Here is a 6065-nt window from a genome sequence, read left to right on the forward strand (position 1 = left end):
CGCCCCCAAACCAGCGGCGCCCGTGCACGTGGTCACAAAGCTGACACTCCTGTGAAGCTGGGGGTCCCCAGTGAGGACCTGGGGCGCCAGGCCCCGCCCCTTCCGGCCAGCGGGCCAGACGGACAGCTGTGACCCCTCAGTTTCTCCTCCTGCGCCCGATCCGGTGCACTAAGCACATAGTGACCAGAGTGTCTGAGGGGCTCCCAAGGCATTGGAAGGCTCTGGGATTTGAACTCGGTTCCCGCTTGCTGGGCAGGTGCTCTACCTTCTGAGTCACCCCTTCGGGCTCTGGGTCTATTGGGGGTCCCTCTTCCCCGCTCCCCTGTCCGGCATCTCCCTGCTTCTCCCTCGGGGTGTTGCTGGGAGGGCGGCCAGGAATCCTTCTTACCAAGTGGATTTGATTTTGGGTTGTTTTTTCTTGGGGCCACTCCTGGGGCTCGAACTCAGGGCCTGGGCGCCGACCCTTAGCGTTTATTTTGCTCCAGGCTGGGGCTCTACCACTTGACCCACACCTCCACGTCTCCTTTGCGGTGGTTCATTTGGACTTAAGAGTCTCATGGACGGTCTTGCCCAGGCTGGCTTTGAACTGCGGATCCTCAGATCTCATTGTCCTGGGTAGCTGGGATGACAGGCGTGCACTACCAGGCACCATCTTTCCAGGGCTCTTTTTGCTGAGCTTGACAGGTTGTGTTGGCTTTGTGTGTCCCCCCCCCCAAATCCTGCCTCCTCTCTTCCAGGGAAGGACAGTCTGGGGGGGGTGGGGGAGGCCAGGCAGAGCTAGGAGAGAGTGAGAATTAATGGTAATTACAGTATTAAATGACACCCCAAGACAGTCACAGCCCTGGGGCTCCCCACGTCCTCTCACTGACTCCCAGAAAGAGGCAGGAGGAGGAATCAGGGACGCAACCGGGACAAGTCTGAACTCACCACGCCTAGGGCTGGGGTGGCCAGGCCGGCTGGTCCAGTGCTCGCAGGAAGGGTTAACCCTTTCCCTCCCCTGCAGGCTCAGGTCCAATCTCGGCCTGTGAGGGTCTCTGGGCCTGACCGTAGTTCCCAGGGAAAGCTGCTGGGCCTGGGGTGTGGACCGCAGGCAGGGAGCTCCGGTTGCATCCCGTGTAATCTGCCCGGGGTCTGATTGCTTCCTCTCAGCCTGTTTTGGGCTGGGAAGGGCAGAGCAGATAGATCCCCTGGATAGGCTCAGTGGGGGGCGGGGGTTCTTAATCTTGGTGGGGTTGGAATTCAGGATCTTGCATTTGCCTCTGGACTACATAAGCCCCTTTCCCCCTAACCCCCCCCCCACTTTGTTTTCTTCAGTTGATCTTCCAGTAGGGTCTCTCAGGTTTATTTATACCTGGGCTAGCTTGGACCTCGATCCTCCTATTTGTGCACCCAGCACCATGTTGTCCAACTTTTATTGGTGGAGATGTCGGGTGGTGAGGTGGGGTGAAGCGGAGGGGGGTGGGGCTGTGGAGGTGGAGTCTCCCTAAGGTTTTGCCTGGGCTGGCCTCAAGTCTCGATCCTCCAGCTCTCTGCCTCCCCAGCGGCTAGGCATTATGGGAGTGAGCTATTATGCCGGTAGGAGACTTGCTCTTTCCTCCTGATGATCTGAGCACCTAAAGATTAGATCACATCCCGGATTGCAATGCCTGGCGGGAAGATTCTGAGGAGTTGAGCTGGAGGCGGTGTCCTATGAAGCAGATGCTCTTGGGTCCAGCTGCTAGAGCCTTAGAGCAGAACCTGGGGCCTCTTCTCCTTCCTGTCCTCCCTGCCTTCCACCTGACAGCCTGGGTCCAAGGTACAAGGAATCTCGAGATGAGTGAGAGACAATCCCAGGGCCGGAGGGGACGGGAGACTCAGGGACAGACAGACCTGGGGACAGAACATACATCTGTAGGATGTCACAGGAAGAATGAGCCAGGAGCACTGTGGAGGATTGAATAACTAACTGGGCGGAGCAATCAGGGAAGGCTTCCCGGAGGTGGTGAACTTTGTGCCGGGCTTCTGAGGGATGAGTAGGAGTGTGCTGGCAGAGAAGGAAGGAACAGCGTGACTGGAGCAGGGAACAGTATGAGCAGAGACACCGGTGTCTTTTGTGTGAAAAGAAACCTTTCGGCCGGGCACCGGGGGCTCCCGTTTGTCATCCCAGCTGCTCCGGAGGCTGAGATCTGAGGACTGAGGTTCAAGGGCAGGAAAGTCTGGGAGACGCTTATTTCTGATCAATCACCCAAAAGCCGGAAGTGGCGCTGTGGCGCACGTGAGCAATAAAGCCAGAGTTACTGAGGCCCTGAGTTCCAGTCCCAGTACTGACACAGAGCCGAGAAACGCAGCAGCAGAGCTTTGTTTGGTAGATACTCGGAACTTTCCTGGGAACTTCAGTTGACATTCCTGGTTCATCCATGACTGTCACTGCAGCATTTGCTCTGGGTTCCTTCTAGAAGGTTCCTTGACACCCCCCCCCCTCCTTTAAGACCAAGCACATACATTTTAGCTGGTGGACAGGTTCTGGTGAGTGGCTAGGGGTTTTCTAGAATGTGGATTGTGCACAATCATGAGGGTGATGATCACTCAGTAGTGGAAAGGTGCTGAGCTAAGTCTTTCTTGTTAATGCAGTAGGTGCTGAGAAAGAGCCGGAGGCCTGTTCCTCTGACTCCTTCCCTCCCTCCCTCCCTCCCTCCCTCCCTCCTTCCTTCCTTCCTTCCTTCCTTCCTTCCTTCCTTCCTTCCTTCTTTCTTCCTTCCTTCCTCCAAATAGCCAGGACTACAGGCATGCACTGCATTGTCTGGCTTGTTTCTCCATCTTTTATTTGGTTGGTCGTGGAGCTTGAACTCAGGACCTGGGCGCTGTCCCTGAGCTCTTCAGCTCAAGGCTGGCGCTCTACCACTTGAGCCACAGCGCCACTTCCAGTTTTCTGGTGGTTCATGGGAGATCAGAGTCTCACGGACTTTCCTGCTCGGGCTGGCTTTGAACCGTGATCCTCAGATCTCAGCCTCCTCAATTGCTGGGATGACAGGCGAGAGCACCAGCGCTTGGCTGTTTCTCAGCCTTCTAACGCTGCCCCCTGACCCTCTAGAACTGCAGCCAGATTTTACTTTGTTTTTGAGGGCAGAGAGTCTTTCCCCAGTTGTGGGAGCGCCACCTGCCTTGCAGCCCAACACCCCCTGTTCTCCACCCCCCCCAGGGTCTCTGCTTCTCCCAGACCACTGTGGGTAGCAGCCTCCCAGGGCGCGTGTGGTGGCTTGGGTGTGTCCGAATCCCTGGACCCCTCTTCCTGCAAGAGTGGGTCCCCTAGATCTAGTGTTTCCACTGGCTGGGCCCAGCCCAGGAGCCGGGCCGGTTTCTTTCCCTCGAAGGCCGTCATCCATCATCGTCAGTCATTGTGTTTCTGCTGCGAGGTGACAGTCCGGGCTGTGGGCGGCTGCTCCCCATCTCTGACCCGCGGACCTGCAGGTGCACTTCCTCCTGTGTGTGTGGGGGGGCGGATACCCACGATCGGCAGTCACTCTCCTCCCAAGATCAAGTCCTCCGTGGAGCTCACCTGGACGGGGGTGGGGGGAGATCGAGGGGGGCCCCCAGCTCCCCCAAGCTCCCCAATACGGACCTGATCCGAGGTTGCCCACCCGGGCTGTGGCAGTTCTAGGGTTCCATCCCTACATGGACTAGATCATTACCATCGTCATCATCGTCATCATCATCATCGTCCTTGTTATTATTTTCTCTTCTTTTCTCTTCCGCTCCAGCCCCCTGCAGCCACAGCCCCACTTTGGGGCTTGGCGGTTCACTGGAGAGCAGCCTCGCGGGGACGCTGCCGGCCTGAGCGGGCTTCGAACCCCGATCCTCCGATCTCAGCCTCCTGGGGTTGCAGGGGGGGGGCCGGGCCCCGGCGCGCCCCGCACCCCGCTGGTGTTACCTAACAGCCCGGGGATTGCAGCCCCCCCCCCCCCCCCCCCCCCCCCCCCCCCCCCCCCCCCCCCCCGTTGCCCCAGGCGACTTCCTGGTGAAGAATCGGTTTATGGGGCTGACGGCCTCTGACTCACAGTCAACACGGGGTTTCCATGGCTTCCAGCAACAACAAGGCCGCGGCCTGCGCTGGGGCGGGGCCTGCAGGGAGAGGCCGTCCTCGCCCTTCATTGGCCCGCTCGGCTAGGGGCGGGGCTTGTACGGGGGAGGGGTCTCCTTGGCTTTCATTGGCTGGTTCCTTCAAGGGGCGGGGTCTGCAGGGAAAGGGCCTCCTGGTCCTTCATTGGCTGGTTCTGTCAAGGGGTGAGGGGCGGGGTCTGCAGGGAGAGGCCATCCTCGCCCTTCATTGGCCCACTCGGCTATGGGCGGAGCTTGTACCGGAGGAGGGGACTCCTTGTCTTCCATTGGCTGGTTTGGTTTAGGGGCGGAGTCTGTAGGGAGAATGCCATCCTCGCCCTTCATTGGCCGGCTCGGCTAAGGGCGTGGCTTATAGGGGGAGGGGTCTCCTTGGTTTTCATTGGCTGGTTCCTTCAAGGGGCGGGGTCTGCAGGGAAAGGGCCTCCTGGTCCTTCATTGGCTAGTTCTGTCAAGGGGTGGGGGGGGGCCTGTAGAGAGGAGGCGACCCTTGTCCTTCATTGGCCGGCTGTCTCGGGGGCGTGACCTAGGGGGCGTGGCCTCCCTCCCTCTCCATGGTGGTGTGGGCGGGGCCAGGGTGTGGGTCCTTAGTGTGTTGGTTTGGGTTGTCTTGGAAGGGGGCGAGCCAGGCTTGAGTTTGGGGGTGAGCCAGGGGTGAGTGGGGTCCTGGGGTGGTGTCTGCAGTCTGTGCCCCCCAACTGATCTGAAGCCCCCCACCTTAGTTTGGGGGAGGAGCCTGGGAAATGTAGGCAGGGATAGACAGAGCCCCTGGGGACACCTGGGGACTTTCTTCACCAGGGACAAGGAGAGATGGCCGTCCAGGGCCAGCAAACACCGTCCATGGTCCACCTGGACCTCCCTGCCCAGGCTGGCTTTGAACCCGGATCCTCAGATCTCAGCCTACTGAGTAGCTGGGAGGACAGGCGCGAGCCCCCCCTTCCCCCGTCCAATACATTGCTCCCCCCTCTTCCTCCTATTTCTACCCCATTAGGAACAGTGAATTTGTGAAGACTTGATCACTTGCATCTAGCATTCTGAAGACGTCAGAGATTCTAGAAGACCAGAGCCATCCAACAGCCCAGGCCCAGCAAGCAGAGTTTGCTTAGAAGCTGTGGCTACTTAGCCCGGAGGTGAGATGCTTTCCTTGCTCAACCTTAGACGTTTCCAGGAAGTATTGCTTATGTCCTAAAGTACAATTTCAAAGTGTGTGTGTGTGCACACGCATGTGCAAATGTGTGTTTTATTGAGGTGCAGCATATGACATGTTGCTCGCCATTTATCAAAGTGTGTGTGTGTGTGTGTGTGTGTGTGTGGTTTATTTTGCCAGTCCTGGGGCTTGAACTCTGGGCCTGGGCGCTGTCCCTCAGCTCTTCAGCTCAAGGCTGGTGCTCTACCATTTGAGCCACAGCGCCACTTCTGGCTTTTTCTGTGGATGTGGTGCTGAGGAATCGAACCCTGGACTTCATGCATGCTAGACGAGCGCTCTATCACTGAGCCACCTGCCCAGCCCCATCCAAGTGCTTTAAAGATAAGTTTATACTAGGTTAAGTTCCTTATAGAATTTTGATGATACACTTTTTGCCAGTGGTGTAGGTTTAAGCAATCATGATATTGCCGGGCACTGGTGGCTCCCGCCTGGCATCCCAGAGACTCAGGAGGCTGAGATCAGAGGATCGAGGTTCAAAGCCAGCCCGGGCAGGAACGTCCAGGAGACTCTGATCTCCAGCAGACAGCTAGAAATGGAGATGTAGATGTTAATGAAAAAGGTCAGGGACAGCGCCCAGGCCCTGAGTTCAAGCCCTGGGAGGGGCACACGCGCACACACACACACACACACACACACACAGTGTTATAGAGATCCCGACTGCACGGGAAGCATCGATTATTGACACATGCATGGATCCTTCTGGGACCCTTGGAAGCAGGGTCGCCTGTCAGTGTTGAGGGAGTCACGGGGCTCGCCCGGGCCGGGT

This window comes from Dipodomys ordii, unplaced genomic scaffold (assembly GCF_000151885.1).
Source record: "Dipodomys ordii isolate 6190 unplaced genomic scaffold, Dord_2.0 Scaffold69, whole genome shotgun sequence".
In the NCBI taxonomy this organism is placed as follows: domain Eukaryota; kingdom Metazoa; phylum Chordata; class Mammalia; order Rodentia; family Heteromyidae; genus Dipodomys; species Dipodomys ordii.